Source organism: Puma concolor, chromosome D1 (genome assembly GCF_028749965.1).
Source record: "Puma concolor isolate L17-30 chromosome D1, mPumCon1.1.hap2, whole genome shotgun sequence".
NCBI lineage: Eukaryota > Metazoa > Chordata > Mammalia > Carnivora > Felidae > Puma > Puma concolor.
In genome coordinates, this window is record NC_141676.1 from 69,767,468 (window position 1) to 69,791,045 (window position 23,578).

General features: G+C 40.6%; 1 long non-coding RNA gene across 1 annotated transcript in view; it reads left to right on the top strand.

The window, feature by feature from the left end:
* Nucleotides 1–23,578, top strand: part of LOC147576789 (uncharacterized) — a 139,671-nt gene that overhangs the window by 113,685 nt on the left and 2,408 nt on the right. Inside the window, exon 4 of the long non-coding RNA XR_015241141.1 lies at nt 19,336–19,484. This is a non-coding gene — a long non-coding RNA (uncharacterized LOC147576789). The remainder of the gene's footprint in view (nt 1–19,335; nt 19,485–23,578) is intronic.

Below are 23,578 nucleotides of genomic sequence, written 5' to 3' on the forward strand. Positions count from 1 at the left end.
TGTGTCTTTAGTATTTAGTATGGTGAGCTTCTAGGGCCAGAGCCTGATCTACTCTGCAACCACCCAACATCTACTCCCAACCTGTTTATCTTTTGCCTGCCTCCTCTATAAAGGCTGGAAAAACTAAGTTCTCTTTTTCCAGCCTCCCTTACAGCTAGTAGGGACTGTGTAGAAAACCAGAGAAGATAATGAGATATAAGCCAGTGAGATATAAGCAAAGGTCTTGGGAAGGAGTGAAGAGCTTCTGGGAGAACTTTTGCATTCTTGTAAAAGGGCCAGAGTGACTGGTGCAAACTATCTCCTCTGCATCCTGCCTTGAATGCAAACATAATGCTGGGGCTGGGATGACCATCTTGCAACCATAAGGGAAAGCCCCAAAGGATCAGTGCATCTGTCTAGATTTTTGTTATGTGAGAAAAATAAACCCCAACTAATTCAATCACTATTGATAGATTATCTGTTACTTGCAGCTGAAAAGATTCCTAACTGATGAATTACTAATGTTTGTTAACCAAAAGAAGTGATTCCTTATTTCAATGATTTTTCAACGTTTTTTTTTATTTCAATGATTTTTAAACGATAGGTTCAGCACCAGAAACCTCTCCTCAAGAGGACTTTTATACCAAACCCAATCGATATTGATCAAAGCAGATATAGTCTGATTAAAGGGAGTACGAGACTGCAGCATGGACTCCCAGCCCTTTTCTTGCTCCTTCTTTTCCCCAGATGACCCCTAAGACACCTATTTGGAACCCTGAAGCCTTCTCTGAATACTCACTACACTCTCTAACACAGTGTGGATTGGAACAGCCTCTTTTTTGTGCATGATATGGCAGTTTGAGGGCACTTTCTATCATGTTCTTAAATTATGCAATTCTTGACTCAGCAACTACATTTCTAAGACTCTATTCTACAGAAATACTGGCATTTCTGTCAAAGACATCTATACGTATAGGGTGGTTTGTTATAGAATTGCTTGAAGGTAAAAAAAAAACAAAAAAACAAAAAAACAGTAAGAACTTAAATGTCCACTAAAGGATTAATTAATTACTTTATAGCACATTCATAGTCTGCTATATTCTGCAGCCATTACTGATTTGAAAGGTTTTCAAGATATATTAAAGTAATATGTCTTTAACATACATTTTTAAAGAAACTCACAAAATACTATTGAAAGAAAAACTACAGAGTTGTGTAAAAATATACATATGTAGATATGCAAATGCATACAGAAATGCCTTGAAGGAAGACCAAGAAAATATTAACAGTGCTTACTTTTCAGTAATGAGACTGAGAGAAAGAGAAGTTTTAATTTTTCCTTTGTAAACTTGTATATTGTTTGAATAATCGGGAGATATTTATTCTTACTCTGTTAAAATAGAGAATAACACCTGACCAAAGAAGATACAGATGGCAAGTAAGCTTATGAAAAGATGCTCAACATTGTCTGTCATTTGGGAATTGCAAATAAAACAACGAGATACCACTATATATTAGAATTGAAAAAACCAAAATACTGACACCACCAAATGTCGGCAAGGACGTGGAGGATTAAGAACTCTCTCACTCAGGATACCCGGGTGACTCAGTCGATGGAGCATCTGACTTCGGCTCAGGTCACGATCTCGTGGTTCGTGAGTTCAAGCCCCACATTAGGCTCGCTGCTGTCAGCCTATCAGCGCAGAGCCTGCTTCAGATCCCGTCCCTCTCTCTCTGCCCCTCCCCCCACTTGCGCTCTCCCAAAAATAAATAAATATTCATTCATTCATTCATTCTTGGTGGAATGCAAAGTGGCTCAGCTTGGAAGATAGTTTGACAGTTCCTTACAAAACTAAACATCCTCTTAACATATAATCCAGCAATAGTGAGTGCCCCCTGGTATTTACCCAAGTGAATTGAAACTCCTGTCCACACAAAACCTGCACACAGATGTTTCTAGCAACTGTATTCATAATTGCGCAAATTTGGCAAGATGTCCTTCAGTAGATGATCAGATAACTAAACTGTGGTACATCCAAACAATGGAACATTATTCAGCACTAAAATGAAATAAGCTATCAAACTGTGAAAAGAAACTTAAATACATATTACTAAATGAAAGAAGCCAATCTGAAAAGGCTACATACTGTATGATTCCAACCACATAACATTCTGGAAAAGGCAAAACTACAGAGATGATGAAAAGATCAGTAGTTGCCAGGAGTTAGCAGGAAGGGAAGGATAAATGGTTGGAGCACAGAGGATTTTTAGGAGAGTGAAACTATGATGGTGGATACATGCCTTTGTACATTTGTCAAAATTCACATAATGTATAACACCAAGAATGAACTCTAGTGTAAACTATGGACTTGGGGTGAAAATGATGTGTCGATGTAGATTCATCAATTATAGCAAATGTAACATTGTGATAGGGGATGTTCATAGTGAGGGGGGCTGTGCTCATCTCAGGGTTGGGTGAGATGGGAATTCTCTGTACTTTCCACCTAATTTTGCTGTGAACCTAAAACTGCCCTAAAAAAAATTCTATTTAAAATATACAGGATAAAAGAACACCAAATCAAGACTTAGCCCAACGTGTTTATTCAATGTTTATTATGCACAACACAATGGTCTAGGTATTGTGAGGGTAAGCAATAGTTAAAACATAGTTTCCATTCTCAAGAAGCCTAAATATAATAGGGTAAAGCCGTAGAACTATACTATACTATAAAGCAGAATTTGTAAAGTTCTACAATAAAGACACAAAGAACGATGATGAGAGTCCAAGGAAAAGAATGACTTGCTCTTTCCATTTGGGGAGAATCTTAGAATATTTGACTAAAGTGAGAACGTATGAGTTGGGTCTTCAAAACACAAATAAGGTCTTGTCAGTCAGATCTAGTATTGCAAAGGGAATAGGAAAAGCACTCTAAGCAGAGGGAATAACACAAGCAAAGACATGGAGGCATGAAACAATGGATATTGTTTGTGAGGAATGGTGGCTGCCAGTGTGGCTGCCTAGTACAATTATGTAAAGAGATACAGTGGGCAATAAAATTGGGAAGGAACGGTGAGATTAAAAAGTACAGTATCTTGGGGCACCTGGGTGGCTTCACTGGTTAAGTGTCTGACTCTTGATTCAGACCCAAGTCATAATCTCACAGTTGTAAGACTGAGCCCTGTGTCAGGCTCTGTGCTGAGCACAGAGCCTGCTTGGGATTCTCTCTCTCTCCCACTCTCTCTGCCCCTCCCCCACTTGTATGTGTGCGCCCACACTCTCTCACACAAAAAAGTGCACAGTATCTTGTATACTCCATGCTAAGTGTTTTATGTTAATAAGACACAGTGAGTCTGCACGGGTTGGCAAACTCAATCACTGGTAGATAGGATCCATTGTCCAAATAGCCAGGACAGAAGTAAAGAGGCATAGGCCTCAGTCCAAGGGTCTGGGCCAGTATTCAGAAGGGATGGGATCTGGCAAGGCTTCCCAAGAGAGAACATGGCTGGGGGTGTGCCAACAGCCAGGTCAGAACATCTACTGCCTTTTGGCTCAGAGCAGCTCTGCCCTCCCTGCTGAGACCATCTCTGGCTGGCCAGACCATACATAATTAAAAGTCAGGCTTGGGGATGGGGAGCAGGTGAAATAGGTGGAGAGGGTCAAAAGTTACAAACCTCCAGTTATAAAATAAATAAGTCAAGGGTAAATAAGTACACACACACAGCAACTATAGTTATTATTGTATTGCATATTTGGAAGTTGCTAAGAGAATGGATCTTAAAAGTTCTCATCATGAGAAAAAAATTTCTGTAACTATGTATGGTGATCTATGTTAACTAGACTTATTGGGTGATCATTTCACTATATATACGAATATCAAATCATTATGTTGTATACCTGAAACTAATATAATGTTGTATGTCAATTATACCTTAACAAAATAAAGGTATAATATTTATGCAAAGAAAAAGATTTGTGGGATAGTTTGAAGGAGTACTATCAGAGACGGAAATAATATAATACAAGACTTATGATTCCTTTTTTATCTTCCAGTAATTTACCTGTATGTTTTTTTTTTCTTTGTAATATTCTCCTTCATATACAAGCTTTCTCATTCTTGGTGTTCTTTTTTAGAGTCAAATTCTCTAGGGGCGCCTGGGTGGCTCAGTTAATTAAGCGTCCGACTTTGGCTTAGATCACAGTCTTGCCATTCAGAGTTTGAGCCCCACATCGGGCTCTGTGCTGACAGCTCAGAGCCTGGAGCCTGTTTCAGATTCTGCGTCTCCCTCTCTCTCTCTGTCCCTCACCCACTCATGGTGTCTCTCTTTCTCTCTCTCCCTCTCTCTCTCTCTCAAAAATAAATAAACATTAAAAAAAGAGAGAGAGAGAGAAAATAGAGTCAACTTCTCTAGCCAGACATGAGAGATTTGTGGGGATCTTGGCGAGTCTCCTTTCTTTCCTTCTCCTTACTTCTCTATTCTAGGTGTTGCATGAAGGACCTGTCACTTGATTTAACTCTTTCTGATCATCCATAATTCAATCAATGAGTTTGTACTTTCAAATCTCCATAAATTCTCCTGACTCTGGTTATCTAAAGTCCTGACCTTAAATTACTATCTTCCTTTTGTCTCCAATGTTCTGTTTATATTCCTGACTGATATCCAGTTGTTCCAAAACTTATTGGTTTAATGGCTTGGCTCTGCATTTCAACCTTACTCTGAACCTCAGCCTCAGAAGCCAAAAATAAGGGCTTGTACCTAATATGGATTGAGCTCATTGTTCCTAAGCTGTTTATAATGTAATCAGGGATGCATGATTAATAAACATTAAGCAAAATGAAGATTGGATAGAATTAAATTCTAAAACACATTTGTTGGTAAAGAAAGGGCAGAAAAGTATAGCAGAAAGGAAACTAAAGTCAGGACATCTAGCTTCTCGTTCTAGCTGCCACTCACTGGCTGCAGGACTAGCCAAGTCTCTGAACCTCAACTGTAAAATTGGGGGATTGTTCTATATGATTTCTAAGAGAACTTAGAACTTTGTGACTAAGTGCTATGTGGGTGGAGAAAGGGAGAGATCTGTTTGGATGACATTTGTTGAGTGAGCCTTCCAGAAAAAAAAAAAAAAGTAATTTCATATGAGGCTTAAGGATGGGTGGGATTTTTGATTGGGAAGATGCTAGTGAGAACACTTGCCCACTTGGAAATAAAATAGTCAAGCAGTGAGGTAAGACCGAGCAGAATGGTTTACACAGCACAGCAAACAACCCGGCCTGAGCACAACAGCTGGGAAACAATGGAGAGGACTGGATGGGTACACTGCAGAGAATGTTGGACATAAGACCAAAGGGTTGAAGAAGATCCTCGGAAAGTGTCTGGGCTACATAGGTGGGAGGATATGATGGAATGGAAGTGAGGCTGTGACCGTGGTCCAGGTGTGAGTTAAATAAGTTTGGACCAAGGTGGCTGAGGTGTGAGTGAAGAGGAAGTGGTAAATGTGAGGTGCATTTTGAAGAAGAGATTGAATAAAGAGGAAAAAGAAGGGGAAGCAAGCTAATTTCATCACTGAAGGTGGAAGGGATTTTCTCTGGGGGGCAGTTGGTCTGCTGGGGAGTTTCATGGCTTCATTTTTAGACTATTCATGTCTGAATAGTCTAACTGTGTATCCTCTAAGATGAGCATGTCTTTGTAGGCAGCTAGAAATGAGAGTATGATTCTCAGGACCAGATACATAGAGTTCTTAATTATTCATTCCAAGGCAGTAGTTGAAACCATAAAAATGGAGAATATTACAAAGAGAAAAACATATAGGTAAATTACTGCAAGATAAAAAGGGAATCATAAGCCTTGTATTATATTATTTCCATCTCTGATAGTACTCCTTCAACCTATCCCACAAATCTCTTTCTTTGCATAAATATTAGCAATCTTTTCATTTATGGATAATTGTATTAGGAAAGATAGTTTAGCTTATACCTAAATGCCAAATCTCAGTGGCTAAAAAGTAATTCTCACCCATTCTACATGTTAGTCACTCCTACTCACATTTTATTGGCCAAAGAAAGCCACATAGCCACATCAATCTTTGAAAGAGGTGGATAGTTCAGTACTCTCCTGTGCGTTAATGGAGAGTGGGAATATTTGTGAATAGTTCTAACAATAACCGTAATAACATTTTCCCTTACACATCTATCTATAACCATGCCTGTCCACACTTTTATCTGTATCATCCATAAAATGTTCCTGGTATCAAATTTTATAAGTAGTAGTACCATAGTAAAATTCCTATACGAACAAGTTATTTCTGTGTCTTTTGTTTTCTGCTTGTTTTGATGTTAAGCCTTCCTTTGGTTCTATGGTTGGCTCTCTTCTTTTCTTTCCCAATTCTTGGAACTAAACAGACTCAAGAAAAGGCTACACCCATGATTAAAACAATCTTTACCCGTGTCTCTCCTGCCTTTGGTTCCACTTCTCCTCCTTCTTTTACAAGAATAAATTCCTTCCCTCACAAGAATAAATTCCTTCCCTCTGGGTCCTGCCACACTTCCTTCTTCTACTTTCTCACTTCCTTATCACTCAGAGTTTAAGGCCATTGAAGGGCAAAATAACAAGCTGACAAGTAATACATATTACTCAATCCACTATCTATTCTGCCCAACATTAATTAGCTGGTTGCCCTGATGTGCACACCCTATGTATATCCCATAAATTGTTGACTTGATTATTCTAATAAGAATTAATATTTTTTTCCATCAGAGTCCCATAGAATGTTGTTTGAACCTCTAATATGATTATCACAGTCTGTCTTGTCTCAGGGTTGTATACACTCTGTCCCTAAATCATGACATCCTTATGGATTAAGCTATAATTTGCATGTAGTAATGCTTGACAATTGAAGACTTATTGATGAATCCTATATATGACTAAATTGACCATTGGTTTTGGTAACATTTGGGTATATCTTGATTCAGCATTTGGTGCTTATTAGACTCTTGCTCATATCAAAAAAATAAACAAACAAATAAAAAAAAACCCACTGAGATGGGAAATAAAATTACTTGTTCCAGAAAGTGCTCAAGAAGTTCAATAGAGCTGAAACCTAACAGGAAAAAAAAGTTCCTTAGCTTAACACACAAACCCCCTTTAGATATGACACCTGCTCATTTTTCTAGCTTCATCTCCCGCCATACGGGAGGATTTTTTTTTTGAGAGAGAGAGAGAGAGTGAGAGCACGTGGGTGGGGAAGAGGGCCAAGCAAGAGAGAGAACCTTAAGTAGGCTCCATGCTCAGCATGTGGCCCTACTCCGGGTTCCACGTGGGGCTCCACACAGGGCTTGATCCCATGACCCTGGGATCATGACCTGAGCCAAAATCCAGAGTTGGACACTCAAACAACTGAGCCACCTAGGCACCTCTACCTAAGGAATTATAACTTGAAAGCTATGGATCATGTCTGAGGTCCTCTCCCAGGCAAGCAGCATCTAGGATGCCACCCTGGGATTGTAGTTCCAGAAGCTGCGTCTGGTTGTGAGTAGGGTGAGACTTCTTCATAAGGTGCAGAGCATGGAATGAGAAGATCTAAAGTAGAGGTCCAGGGACAAATCCAGGATTTACTCAAAGTTGAGAAGAGGGGCGCCTGGGTGGCGCAGTCGGTTAAGCGTCCGACTTCAGCCAGGTCACGATCTCGCGGTCCGCGAGTTCGAGCCCCGCGTCGGGCTCTGGGCTGGTGGCTCGGAGCCTGGAGCCTGTTTCCGATTCTGTGTCTCCCTCTCTCTCTGCCCCTCCCCCGTTCATGCTCTGTCTCTCTCTGTCCCAAAAATAAATAAACATTGAAAAAAAAAAATTTAAAAAAAAAAAGTTGAGAAGAAAAACTAGCAATAATTAAGGTGAAACATGAACTGAAGGTAATAGGACAGAGCAAAGACATCAAAGAAGAGGGCCAGAGGCACAGCCTACTGTGGATTCTTAAAGCTTCCTCTCCCCTTTCTAGGCTCTTTCAGACGTTCAGTTCTCTGGGCAGGAAAGGAATATTCTAAACCTATTTGGACCCAAAGCTCTCCAAGGATTTTAAGAAAAAGAATGATAGGGACTGCCACTGTTTTCTTAATGGAGTACACAGCATCTTGTCGTGTCCTGTGAGCTCTCCCCTGTATGTATCTGGCCCAGAGTAAGTCCTCAGTAAACATTTAGTGAGTAACATGGACTTGCTGCTGATTGTTAAGCATGGGAATGCTTTTGTTTAGTCTGTTTGCATGTTGTATGAGTACCATGCCACAAGAAAACTGATTTCACACAAACCCACAAAAGTTCTTTTATTTATTTTAATAAATGCCAACGAAAATCATATTATTTACAAGCCATTCAAATGTAAAACTAGCCTTTTCTTCCACAGTGTCTCAGGTATGCAAATTTAAAGCCTATGCATTAAGAAATAAAACAATAGAAAAGAAACCCCCAAAAGGAGAACCAACTAAGAACAATATGACACAAGTAGTTTAGCAGTAGTGTGGTATAAATCTCCATAATAACAGTCTTCCAGAAACAGTGGCTGAGATAAACTTATTTTTAAGCATAAGTTTAAACAATACAATGCTGCTCATAAATCTTGTATGTATATATGTGTGAGTTGCCAATCATAACTCAGGATGGGTGGCCAGAAGTAACGCAATATTAATGGCTATTGCTATGGGTGCCAATAGCAAAAGCTAGACTCTCCTGGGGGAGAAGCCTCATTATTTGCCTGCCATTCTAAAGTTGGGGGGAAACAGATAAGTTTTGGGCCCAGTCCATCAGGAGAGAAGACTTTAAATAAATAACAGTTGAACAGGGTGTGACCAGCCTATACACATGTCACAATGGTGCCATCATGAGACAAGTCCATGTAACATAAAAATCAAGGGAGGAAATACTCCAAGTGAAGATAAAACTGGCAAAAGCTGCAGAGGATTACCCTTTTCCCACAGCACAATCATCAAATATACCTTGTGAATGTGCATATTTAACATCTGAAAGGGTGTGTATCATAAGTTAAATCAACAGGCATTTAAACCTGTACTATGATTTCAGTTATTTATATGAACTTCTGTCTCCAATTTCAGGATGATTCCCTCATACTTAACATCAACAGAGAACAGAAAGCAGAATTCTTTCCCTGCAAAGATATCCCTTGGGGTATAATAAATATTTGGTCTTGTCCCTAGTTCCTAATACACAGCTTCTAAGCCCTAGGAGTGATAGGAGTGTCTTTTATATGCAAATGAGGTGGCTGGAGATGTAGAAGCTTCAAGAGGGGAATGGGGGTGGGTGGTGGCTAGAATGACCAAGGCTTGATTAGAAACTTGGAACTTTCAGTCCCAACCCCCATCCTCCAGGCTGGGGAGAGGAGCTGAAGATTGAGTTCAATTATGAATGGCCAATGATTTCATCAGTCATGCCTATGGAATGAAGCCTCCATAAAAACCCATAAAATATGAAGTTTGGATAGCTTTCAAGTTGGTGAACACATCGAAGTGTTGGGAGGGTGGTACACTCCCAACTCCACAAGGACAGAAGCTCCTGCACTCAGGATGCTTTCAGACTTTGCTCTATGTATCTGTTCAACTGGCTATTCATTTGTATCCTTTATAATAATCTAGTAAACACAAATGAAGTGACTGCCTGAGTTCTATAAGCCATTCTAGCAAATTACTGAACCTGAGAAGAGAATAGTGGGTATCCCCAATTTATACCTGGTTGTTCAGAAGCACAAACATGGGTGGTTTAAGACTTGCAATTGGCATCCAAAAATGAAAGCAGTCTTTTTCCCGGACCGCGAGATCGTGACCTGGCTGAAGTCGGACGCTTAACCGACTGCGCCACCCAGGCGCCCCGATCAGGAATTGTTTTAATCCTTGAAGACATGGTAGGATTTACCATGTGATTTTAGGTAATCACTTAGACCAGAGGCTACACAGAAGAGAGATTTGAGGAAGGAGGCTAGAGGTATCGTTCACAAAAGCACAGTTTTGGAGTCAGCCAAACCTGAGTCCAAATCTAGCTTCTAATACTTACTGGCTGTACAACCTTAAACAAGTTACTTATGCTGTCCCAGCCTGCATTTCTTCATCAAGGGCTATCGTAATGGTTTTCAACTAAGTCATGTTTATGAAGTGCTTAATGTAAAGATTGGCACATATTATGCCCTCACAAATGGCAATGATTAAGTTTAATTGTCATGTTGTCATGTGAGTCATATGAATGTTTTTCATTTGGGTCTTAGCTAGATTTTTAAACCCTTTCTTGTCAGCATCTCTCTTATTTCCCACTAAGGGCACTGGATACAATGTCTGTCCCCCAATCCTGACTAGAAGGTTATTCAAATGTCACCGCATTCCCACTGTGCAGCAAACTAATGTCAAAGGAATGTAGACTAGGACGGGATGGTCTCTGATACCCACTTCTTTTAGTCCCCCTGAGACCCCTTTCACTCTAGGCGGCCCCTTCCAGGCTCATACCTCATTCAATGCCACCGACTCACCACTCCTTACCTGCCCTCCTAAAACAAGTCCTTCATTAAAACTTGCTCTGCCACATCGTATCCTCTCTAGCTCTGTCTGCTTACTAATTCTTTCAATAAACTCAACAAACTTTTACTGAGTGCTTACAACATGCCACTAGCTGAGGAAACAAAATGAAAGCAGTAGAGTCTTTATACTCCAGTAATTAATATTCTGCTTCTTCTTTGATACATTCAATGATTCTCAACCTCAGAATTAGAACCAACTGTTTGAAGTTTTAAAAACAGCAAATGCTTATGTCCCACCTAATTTAGTAAATATGGGTGGGACTCAGATACATAAAATTTGTAAACCCTCCTCAAGGATTTTACTGAATAGCCACAGTAAAGTAGAACCACAGGATGTGTTGAGAATGGAAAGATGATAGGAATCTGCAAGGGTTGGGTGGACTTCATATTGGAGGTTTAAATTGTATGCTGAGGGATGAGTAGTTTTCTAGGCAAAGAGAACTCCAGGAAAAGGAAAAGCATAATGCCTGAGCCTAAGCATATGAATTTATCAGTACCATTTTCACTAATACCCTGATGGAAGAGGGTTAGAAGACTCATTTATGAATAGCATCTGTACATGAACTATCAATTTCTGGGGGAAATACCCTTACTCTGGGTCTTGTGTGGTCTCCTTCTCTCCCCTCCCACCTGCTTTCATCTCCCTTCCTCTTAACTCATGGTTGGAATGTCCCAACAACATGGGGCCCTTCTCCACTTAATCATCAAACACTTTCTCCATCTTACTCAGAAAATAGCTGAGCCCCTTTGAGGGCAGCAAGAGCACAGCGCATAATGGAGGAAATGCCCAGTGCAGGGGCGAGAACTGGGTGAAAGCCTCAGTGTCACCCACAGTGTTTCTCCCTTTCCTCTTCCTTGAGGCTTCTCCTGTATGTGGCTGGGGAAATCCAGACCAGTCATCTCTGAAAACTTTTGAATTAAAAGCTTGATCTTCCACTAAAGTTGCTTTTGGTGAGGAGAGTTGGCTGAAGCAACTGTCCCCACCCACAACTAATACTCATGCACTTATCTACTTAAACCCTGCAAAATGATCTGTCCTCTCAGAAAAAAATATACCATCCCTGTAAGCCTCTAAATTAGTCAAAATGACAAACTCAGACTTCAGAAGCGTGTTTACATGCAACACTTATGTCTGGCATACTCTTTCCATAAGGTCCCCTGGCTAGTCACCAGTCACCTATTAAAGATTATCACCCCAGGGCATCTGGGTGGCTCAGTTGGTTGAGCATCCAACTCTTCACTTCAGCTCAGGTCATGATCCCAGGTCGTGGGATTGAGCCCTACGTCGGACTCCATACTGAGAATGGAGCCTGATTAAGATTCCCTCCCCCCCCCTTTCTCTCTCTCTCTCTCCCTCCCTCCTTCCCTCTCCCCCTGTATTCATGAGGAGACAGGCAGATCTGGCCCATCCTCTTACCAGGTCATTTAAAACATTTATCAAAAAGCTTAATTTGAAGAATATAATCAATAACTAGTATTAAGGAGTTCCTGGGTGGCTCAATCAGTTAAGTGTCTGACTTTGGGTCAGGTCATGATCTCATGTGCTGACAGCTCAGAGCCTGGAGCCTGCTTTGGATTCTGTGTATCCCACTCTTGCTGCCCATACCCCACTTGTGCTCTGTCTCTCCCTCTCTCAAAAATAAATAAACCTTAAAATAAATAGCTAGAGGGGCGCCTGGGTGGCGCAGTCGGTTAAGCGTCCGACTTCAGCCAGGTCACGATCTCGCGGTCCGGGAGTTCGAGCCCCGCATCAGGCTCTGGGCTGACGGCTCAGAGCCTGGAGCCTGTTTCCGATTCTGTGTCTCCCTCTCTCTCTGCCCCTCCCCCGTTCATGCTCTGTCTCTCTCTGTCCCAAAAATAAATAAACGTTGAAAAAAATATATATAAAATAAATAGCTAGTATTAAATCAACAGATGGATTGTGAAAGCTGTGAAATTCCCTGTGGCGCCAAAGTCCCGTCTTTTGAATGCTCTCCACCTCAGTCATGGTTGTTTTTGAGATTAGGAATCTTTCTGCACCGGCTTCTGTCTATACCCTCCTCCAGTGTTCTCTGATACACTTGTGCCTCTGGCTCTGGCCTTGGACCTCAGCTGTGGGCTCCACTTCTAGTTCTGCCATCTCAGTCACATTTTCAGTTGAGCACTCAGCAACTTAAAATATTTGAAACCCACATCTTACATGCAGAATACTCAAACTCTTAACTGACAGGAAGTGCAAAATCTGTACTTAAGTTCCCTTGGTGCAGTTGTCTTTTCTTCTCTTTGATCCAGTGACTCCGGCTATCACATGATTTGGGGTTGTTTTTTTTTTTTTTCCCCCAGGAGTGGACTTGACTTTGGGATTGGTACCCTTAGAAGATTCTCCCCAATCCCTTCTTCCTATTGACTCACAGAGCTCCATCCCTACCCAATGATGACAGCTCTAATAGGCTGAATAGTGACACCCCAAGATATCCCTGAAAATGTTGGCTTATTTGAAAGGAGTCTTTGTGGACGTGACTAAATTAAGGGTATTGAGATGAGAAGATTATCCTGGATTGTTTGGGTGGGCTCTAAATGCAATCACAAGTGTACTCCTAAGAGAAAGTCAGGGAGAGATTTGACACAGAAAGAAGGTGCTGTGAAATGGAACACAGAGATTTGAAGGTGCTGACCTTAAAGATTGGAGTGACACAGCCATACAACCAGAAATGTTGAAAAGTTATTCAAAAGCTGGAAGAGACAAGGGACAGATTCTACCATAGAGCCCTCTCCCAGAAGGAGGGTGATCCTGCTCACACCTTGATTTCAGCCCAGCGATTTATGTCTTCTTTTATACTTTTCTGTATTTAATTTAAAGATATACACAGGGAGGCACCTGGGTGACTCAGTCAGTTGAGCATTCAACTTCAGTTCAGGTCATGATCTCACAGTTTGTGGATGCGAGCCCCACGTTGGGCTCTGTGCTGACAGCTCAGAACCTGGAGCCTGCTTCAGATTCTGTGTCTCCCTCTCTCTCTGCCCCTTCCTGGCTCACACTCTGTCTCTCTCTCTGTCTCTCTCTCTCTCTCTCAAAAATAAACATTTAAAAAAAAAAAAAAAACCTGGCACAAGAACAGACACTCAGATCAATGGAACAGAATAGAGAACTCAAAAATGGACCCACAAACGTATGGCCAACTAATCTTTGACAAAGCAGGAAAGAATATCCAATGGAATAAAGACAGTCTCTTCAGGGGCGCCTGGGTGGCTCAGTCGGTTGAGCGTCCGACTTCGGCTCAGGTCATGATCTCACAACTCATGAGTTCGAGCCCCGCGTCAGGCTCTGTGCTGACAGCTGGCAGCCTGGAGCCTGTTTCGGATTCTGTGTCTCCCTCTCTCTCTGCCCCTCCCCCGCTCATACTCTGTTTCTCTCTCTGTCTCAAAAATAAATAAAACATTAAAAAAAAAAAAGATAGTCTTTTCAGCAAGTGGTGCTGGGAAAACTGGACAGCAACATTCAGAAGAATGAACCTGGACCACTTTCTTACACCATACACAAAAATAAACTCAAAATGGATGAAAGACCTCAATGTAAGACAGATAACCATCAAAATCCTTGAGGAGAAAGCAGGCAAAAACCTCTTTGATCTTGGCCTCAGCAACTTCTTACTCAACACGTCTCTGGAGGCAAGGAAAACAAAAGCAAAAATGAACTACTGGGAACTCATCAAAATAAAAAGCTTCTGCACAGTGAAGGAAACAATCAGCAAAACTAAAAGGCAACCGACAGAATGGGAGAAGATATTTGCAAATGACATATCAGATAAAGAGTTAGTATCCAAAATCTATAAAGAACTTATCAAACTCAACACCCAAAAAACAAATAATCCAGTGAAGAAATGGGCAAAAGACATGAATAGACACTTCTCCAAGGAAGACATCCAGATGGCCAACCAACACATGAAAAAATGCTCAACATCACTCATCATCAGGGAAATACACATCAAAACCACAATGAGATACCACCTCACACCTGTCACAATGGCTAACATTAACAACTCAGGCAACAACAGATGTTGGCGAGGATTGGGAGAAAAAGGATCTCTTTTGCATTGTTGGTGGCAATGCAAGCTGGTGCAGCCACTCTGGAAAACAGTGTGGAGGTACCTCAAAAAACTAAAAATAGAACTACCCTACAACCCAGCAATTGCACTACTAGGCATTTATCCACGGGATACAGGTGTGCTGTTTCGAAGGGACACGTGCACCCCCATGTTTATAGCAGCACTATCAACAATAGCCAAAGTATGGAAAGAGCCCAAATGTCCATCGACGGATGAATGGATAAAGAAGATGTGGTACATATATACAATGGAGTATTACTTGGCAATCAAAAAGAATGAAATCTTGCCATTTGCAACTATGTGGATGGAACTGGAAGGTATTATGCTAAGTGAAATTAGTCAGAGAAAGACAAAAATCATATGACTTCCCTCATATGAGGCCTTTAAGAGACAAAACAGATGAACATAAGGGAAAGGAAGCAAAAATAATATAAAAACAGGGAGGGGGACAAAACAGAAGAGACTCATAAATATGGAGAACAAACTGAGGGTTGCTGGAGGGGTAGTGGGAGGGGGCATGGGCTAAATGAGTAAGGGGCACTAAGGAATCTACTCCTGAAATCATTGTTGCACTATATGCTAACTAATTTGGATGTAAATTTTAAAAAATAAAAAATTAAATTAAAAAAAAACCAACATCTTTACTAAATAAATAAATAGATAAATGAATGAATAAATAAATAAATAAATAAATAAATAAATAAATAAATAAATAAAAAGATTCATACAGGGTCCCCTGGGTAACTCAGTTGGCTAAGTGTCCAACTCTTGGTTTCAGCTCAGGTCATGATCTCATGGTTCCTGAGACCAAGCCTGAGCATCAGGCTCCTTGCTGAGTGTGGAGTCTCTCCCTCTGCCCCTCCCCCACTTACAGGAGCACATGCTCTCTCTCTCAAAAATAAATAAATAAAATTAAAAAAAATAAAATATTAAATAAAGATATTTATAAACATATTAAAATTGTACTCAAAGAAACAATGAAATGATTTTTATTACATGCAAAGAAAAAAGAGTAAAATACTCTGTATTACTTGAAAGTTTATGGTGAGAATACATTTAGTTATTACTTACAGAACTTTTAAAAACAGACTGCCAGTATATAGACTAAAATATCAAAAGTAACTAATCCCTGGATGGTAGGGTTCTAAATGACTTATCCTTCTGTACAATTTTTCTCTATTTTCTAAGCTCACAACAATGTAATGCTAATACTTACATAATTAAAAATTGTAAAGAAAAAATTTTGACATAGATCATTTACTAACACTGAAAAAGTCCCACAAATACATTAGTAAGCGGGGGAGGGTGGGAAGCTACAAAACAATGTAAATATCATGGTGATTTTTACTTTAAAATATGCACATATACAGTCAGACAGTAAAAGTGCATACATCAAAATGTTAATAATGCTTATCTTTGGTACAATCATGTCTAATTTTTGTTTTACATTATGTTTTTGGCATCTTCAAATATTCTGCGTTAATTATGAATTTTGTAATGAGATAAAATTCTTATTAAATAAGACAAGTTAAAAGCACATAAATGATAGAATAAAGGTTGATTTGGGTTAGAACACATAGACCTTCATGTAAGAATATCAGATGGCATGTTAGTATAATAATGTAGCTCCTATAGGGGCGCCTGGATGGCTCAGTCAGTTGGATTTCCAACTTCAGCTCAGGTCATGATCTTGCAGTGTGAGATCGAGCCCCGTGTCGGGCTCTGTGCTGACAGCTCAGAGCCTGACACTGCTTCAGATTCTGTGTCTCCCTCTCTCTCTGTCCCTCCCCCACTCACACTCTATCTCTGAAAAATGAATAAATCTTTAAAAAATTAAAAAAAAACCCGCAACTCTTATAACTGGATCGTGGAAGACAGTTTTTAAAAATGCTTTCTGAATGTATGATGCAAAAATAAGGTTAAAATTGTGCCTTTCTGTCACCCACAGACTAGGGTTAAGTCCAACACCTGCATAGGCTGCCTGCTTTCCCAGAGATTTGCACCTAAACACCATTGTGACTAGGTACACAGTGAGTTTACAGTATTGTCATCTCTCTTCCGTAAGTCATTCACAGGTCTCCTTTATTTCTGTGGTTAAACACCTTTCCAGGGTCCTAGATTCATGCCATTGATCTTGGTATTTCCAGCTCCTCACTCTTAAATTGAGGGCCAGGTCTTTCCAAGAAGATAGCCTTCATTTTAGAGAAGGTACGTGCCTCACAGTTGGCCTTGCATTTCTTCAAGTTCCAGGCTTCTGCTGATGAGACTGTTTTGGTCCCATAAGTGAATCCTGGCCAAGACTAGGTCCTCTCCTCCACCATGAGGGATGGAGCTGCACCACTGGGAAGCTGAGTGCTTTTGTATTCGCAGCCTTTCAAGGATACCTTCTCTGATGTCAGAAATAGTCCTCTGACTCTGCCTGTTGGCAATCAGTAGCTGAAGCTTCAAGCAAGATCTCTCTCAGCAAGAATTCTGCCCATGATAATACTGCCCCCTAAATCCTAGTGCCCTGTGTGACCACACCAGATACAAATCTTGTAGTTAGGTAGAACAATCTGACCAGGATCCTGAATCACACATGTAGCTATGACAAGCTTCTCACCAGACACATGTACCATTATCTTTATTGCCAGCTCATGCTGGCTCCAAATCCTATCAGGCTGGACAATGTGGACTCCTCAATATTTTTGCCCTTCTAACTCAAAATGTCCCAGACACCAATCCCAAGGCAAAGAAGAGGTGAAAAGATATGAGCATTACAAGATCTAAACAAAGCTAAGAGTCCCCAGAGATGATTGACAAATATCTTCTCAGCCCACTTCCGTTTATAATGACTTTCTTCCTCCAACAGAATCTGCAGAATCAATGTTGCTGTAAAATCTCCATTTTGTTTTAGATTCACTTCAGAGTTCCTTTTTCTTTGGAATGAGGGACAGAAACCCTGAGCTCCCCCTGGAGGTAGGAGTGTGCTAGTAAGAGTCTCCTTGGACTTGCTCTTGACTCTTCCTACCCAGTTCATTTTTTTTTTATGTTTATTTATTTTAGAGAGAGAGAGAGAGCGTGAGTAGGGGAGGGGCAGAGAGAGAGGGAGACAGAATCTGAAGCAGGCTCCAGGCTCTGCACTGTCAGCACAAAGCCCGATGCGGGGCTCGAACTCACAAACTGTGAGATCATGACCTGAGCCGAAGTCAGATGCTTAACCAACTGTGCCACCCAGACTCCCCTCTACCCAGTTCATCTTAACACAAACCCAGTTAACTTGCTTACTTTCACCCATTTCCAGTCAGCTTCTGGTGACCTGTCTGCAATCTCCATAACATCTGACTGGGGCTTCTATCCTCTTTGTATTTTAGCTATTCTAATCCTTTTTTTTTTTTTAAGTTTATTTATTTATTTTGAAAGACAGAGAGGGTATGCACAAACACATATGTGTTTGTGTGCTTTCATAATTGGGGGAGGGGCAGAGAGAGAGAGAGAGAGAATCTCAAGCAGACTCTTTGCTGTCAGCACAGAGCCAAAAAGGGGCTCGATCCCAAGAACTGTGAGATCATGACCTTAGCCAAAACCAAGAGTCCAATGCTTAACCAACTGAGCCAGCCAGGTGCCCCTTAGCTACTCTAATCTTAAAGTAGAAAGTACTCCTTGCCTAGCTGCATAAACAGTATTGTCTATGTTTCCATCTTGTCTCGGATTTTTCTCCTTTAATGCAAGTGCTTTGTTAGTCATTTGATTCCTCTTGTCATCTCTCCAACATGTTCCTTTCCTCTTTATCCTTGTTATTGCTCTTCATCTTACCTAGAATTTTTTTCCTATCCTCAGCCCTTGTCTCCTTGTGAAAATCTTTTCCATTCATCAAAAGCCCAAGTCCCAGCTTCCCCACACCCCCCTCTGAAATCCTATAGAACTTGTTTACAAAGCATTTATGTATGCTGCTTTGTATTTTAGTTTTCTCTACATAGTTTATCTTACTCTATCCAACCAAATGTCTAGCATAGTGTCAAGGTCTAGTGTGCCATAGATAATCATTAGATAAATGTTGAATTAAATTGTTGAAGGATGATTTCAAACAACCCATTTTCAAAGAACAGATAACTGCACTGTTGAAAAATGAAGGAAAGCAGGAGACAGGAAGAAGAGAAAAGTAACTGGAAGACAAAGGGCCTGAGGATCTGAGGATCTCGGGGTGCTGTAGAGAGAACACTGGGATCAGGATATAAGGATCAGGAACCTGGGCTCAAGTCCCACATGGCTGTAATGACCTAAACGACCACAGAGCTGCTCTCTAGAAAATCAAGGCAGTGGGTTATATGAATTTCCAAGTTTATCATCACGATGAAATTGTATGACCATCACCCCATTTAGGCTCCTGATAGCTGACCAAACAAGATAGTGTTCAGACTGCACCTCCTCAGAGCCTAATGTAATATATGTGCTAATAAACGTTAGTTTCTCTTTTCTTCACACACAATGGGAACATTATGCAACATTCTCAACTTTAACAAAAGTTTGCCTTCTTTATCCACTGAGGACAGGCCCACACAGGAATATTTGCCTGATAATATGGCAATAGAGAACTATACAACTTGTTTAAACAAAAATACTGCAGAAACATTTGTTTTCTTCTCTAGATGTGTACTTTATGGAAAAATTTTTTGGTGCCTGGTTCTCTCCATTAGGCTGAATATGTTTTCTTATCATTTTTTCTTCTAGCTCTCACCATGTGCCATTTTAGGTACAAGCTTCCATTCCAGCAACTGAAAGGAAACTGAAAAAAAGTTATGCCAATACAAATTCTTAGTCAACTACATCACACTGTCTGGGAAGATGTGGAAATTATTTGACGAAGATTGTTCTACATGGTAAGCAACAAAGAAGGGTAATATTTGGAAGGCAATAAAAAATGTCAAAGAGTTTAAATAAAGTATACCAGGAAAATAAACAAACTCCAAGGAATTAAACGAAGGATTCTGGAGCCTAGGACAGTTGCAGATGTTGAGATTAATATGTATAACAACAACCCACTTACGAAGGATTTTAGAGAAATGAGGACTTCTACCTGTGGGACTTTTAGAGTTCACTGAAGTTTGATTCTTTGCATTTTTAGAAAGCTGATTTAATTTCACTATTTTATTTTGATGTTTTCCTGACTTAAGAGAATTCCAAATTCCCCTCAGTCCCTGCAGATAACGCTGTGTTCTTTCACTCCTCTGTGCCTTTGTGGGTGCTGTTTCCTCCTCCTGCCTTTCCCCTCTCCTCCTCATCCTTCAAAACCTATTTTAAATCTCTGTGAAGACAAGCCTGACTCCACTGAGCAAAGTAAGTTGCTCTCACTGCCGTCCAATAGTCTTGACTCGTAGCTCTATTATTTTCACAATCACCTTGGCCCTGGCTGGGTGAATGCCAGGTGCACCCAGTTGAGGATCAGCCTGGGAAGTGAGGAGGATACTGATTAGGAGAGCAGTGCTGTGCTCAATTATGAGAAGTTAGGGGCCTTTCTTTACTGAGCATCTAATGCTATGATCTGTGTTAAAAGGAAAAAAAAGAAAGAAAGAAACCTTATGAAATGTTTTCTTTTAATGCTGTCCTGAGTATATTCTGAGAGGCTCTTAATAGAAGCCAAATTGTGTGGGGGGTTGGGGAGTGCAGGGGTATCTAAGAGGAGGAGGGTGCTGAGATAGGAGGGGGAAGAAAAAAGAATCCTCAGTCTCAGAAGACTTTGAAAGAAGTGAGGTCTAAGTTTGCCCACTCCCACACCTTCACTTAGTTATCCTCCTACAGGTCTTTACATTTTAGCTTCCTCAGGAAAGTGTGTCATGCTTTTTCTGATGAGAACAATCATCACATCTTATACCTCTCACTTCCAGCATTTACCACAGTTGTAAATCTATATGTAGATGTGATTCTTTGACGGATGTCTGTTTTTATCACTAGGCTCATGAGAATAGGGACTCACATCAGGTTTTTAATCACCACTATTCCCTAAGTCCTAGCATAGGCCTGGCACATAATGGGATTTCAATATTTGTAGAGTCAATGAATAATGTTGCATGAAAGGCAATAAGGGAAAGGCAATTGAAATACAGATTTAAAGGGACCATTTAAATTAACTCAGCAGTATTGCTGATGATCAGCATGATGTGATCAATATAATGACCAAGGGTGTGAGAGGTTTTTTCCTACTGACATCATATATCTAATGTCTTTTTCAACACTACCTCCCCAATTCTCCAACACCAGCTGGGTGACCAGCAATTCAATTCAGTTCTGGTGTAATTTACTTGGAGTTGGCATCAGACCCCATGAGTTAAAGGACTCAGCCCCATGAAACTGCCTCCACTTTCAGATGCCCGTTGCAAGTCCCTGGCCACCTGTGCCTTGGATCCACCAGATACAAATTGAGGATTCCTATGACCCTTTCCTCAGGTTTGATGTTTTCCTAAAATGGCTCACAGAATCAAGACAGCATATTACTTACATTTACTGCTTTATTATGAAGGATACAAATGAACAGCCAGATGTAGAGGTACATAGAATAAGGTCTGGAAGGGTCCCAAGCACAGGAGCTTCTGTCCCTGTGGAGTTGGGGTATGTCATGCTCCCAGCACTTCAAAGTGTTCACCAGCCTGGGAACTCTCTGGGCCTCATTATTTACAGTCTTTTATGGAGGTTTCCTTACATAGGCATGATTGATTAAATCATTGGTTGTTGGTGATCAACCTTAATCTTCAGTCCCTTTCCCCCTATCAGGAGGTGGGGCTGAAATTTCCAAGCTTCTAATCTAGGCTTGATCTTTCTGGCCTCCAGCCCCCTTGCTAAAGCTATCTAAAGACTCGCCAAGACTGGCCTCCTTGAAAGAGGCTCCTATCACCCTTATCCCAGGAAATTCCAAGGATTTTAGGAGTTCTGTGCCAGAACCAGGAACAAAACCAAATATGTTTCTGTGATACTGCAGGGTGGGAATGAATTTAAGGATATAAATGTAAGGGTATATACAGTCAATAAGTTAATTGTAATGAAGATGCCAACAATGTACTGAGGTTTCAAAGGATAATAAGTCATTAGGTTACACTTGCATTTCATCACAATTTATTTTCCACTAACTTCTTCTGTAGAAATTAGTGACATCATATGTCTCCACTCAGTAATTATAGCACTCCCCATTTTATGTAATAAAATAGCATCTTACTCAGAGTCATTTATTTGATAATCAGATGTTACAGACACTCATGAGAATGGGTGGCTAAATTAAATATTCTGACGCTGTTTTTCTGGGAAGAGAGAAGTGAGTGCCTTTTAACAACCTTGAGCCCCACATAAGACCTATGAATTTAGATCTGAACTTTCTTTGTTTCTCCTATTCTCCAACACTTAACATATCAAAAAAAAACCACTTTCCAGCACAAACTATAAGTTGATAATTTAAGGTAATAAATGAGACCCTGTCAATCTATATATGGCTGCTCAATATATAGACCCTGTCAATCTATATATGGCTGCTCAAAATTGTTGCCGATAGGGTAACAGAAAGCAAATCATGTATAATCTGTTGATTGAGACATTCATTCATTCCCTTGAGTATTTGTTGAAAGCCTTCTATATTCCTGATACTAGGTTTATAGGAGACCTCTATGATCAAGTGAAAAGAGGTCTATTGGATATACACAAAACTCAACACGTAACCTGCCCTCAAGAAGTTCCCAATCTTGTTAGAACAAAAGATGATAGAACAAATTTTAGAACAAAATCTATAATTAGATAACTAAGATGAAACAGCATTCTATAGATGTGTGGGGAAAAGGGCAACCAAATCAGATTAGGGAATCAGGGAAGGTTTCCTGGGAAGCTAAATTTTGAAAAGGATGAATTTGGAAGAAGAAAGTATTTTAAGCAAAAGGAAACATATGTGAAAAAGGTCACAGCCTAATCAGTAAACTACCAGTAATTCACTACAGGTCTTTACTCAAATACTTTCAACTTAAAAGCATTCAAAAATACAAAGCTTGGGGCACCTGGGTGGCTCAGTTGGTTAAGTGTCCAGCTTTGGCTCAGGTCATGATCTCACAGTTTGTGAGTTCAAGCCCCACATCAGGCTCTATGCTGACAACTCAGAGCCTGGAACCTGCTTCAGATTCTGTGTCTCCCTCTCTCTCTCTGCCCCTGCCCTGCTTGTGCTTTGTCTATCTCTCAAAAATAAGTAAACCTGGGGCGCCTGGGTGGCGTAGTCGGTTGGGCGTCCAACTTCGGCCAGGTCACGATCTCACGGTCCGTGGGTTCGAGCCCCGCGTCGGGCTCTGGGCTGATGGCTCAGAGCCTGGAGCCTGTTTCCGATTCTGTGTCTCCCTCTCTCTCTGCTCCTCCCCCGTTCATGCTCTGTCTCTCTCTGTCCCAAAAATAAATAAAAACGTTGAAAAAAAAATTTTTTGAAAAAAAAATAAGTAAACCTTAAAAAAATTTAAAAACAAAAAAAAAACAAAAAAACAAAAAAACAAAGCTCAGCTTCCAAGCAAAGGTGCATCAACTCTTTCAAACATGCCAGAAGGAGTTAGTGGTCAGGTGAGGTCATGTCAGTCCTAGTCACGTGATCATTGGGTTATTCCTTAATCCATTTAATTATTCCACTGGGCTACTCTTTAATCCATTGAATTAATTCCTTAACTTGCAAACTCAAATACCTACCATGAGTACAGCTGGCAGGGTGGGGCCTGAGGTGAACTGGAGCGTGAGGTGTGAGGTGAACTGTGTCCAGCTATGGGGAAGAGTGGCCCCAGGCGCTAGCGGATTTTACCCTGCCAGAATGTAGCCTCAGTGATGCCATTGCTCTCTCAAGGCAAACTAGAGACCTCCTTCAATTTTGAATTGTTGTTCAATTTTGAATTGTTGACAACTAATTCAAGTTTTTAAAATTGTAGGGGCGCCTGGGTGGCGCAGTCGGTTAAGCGTCTGACTTCAGCCA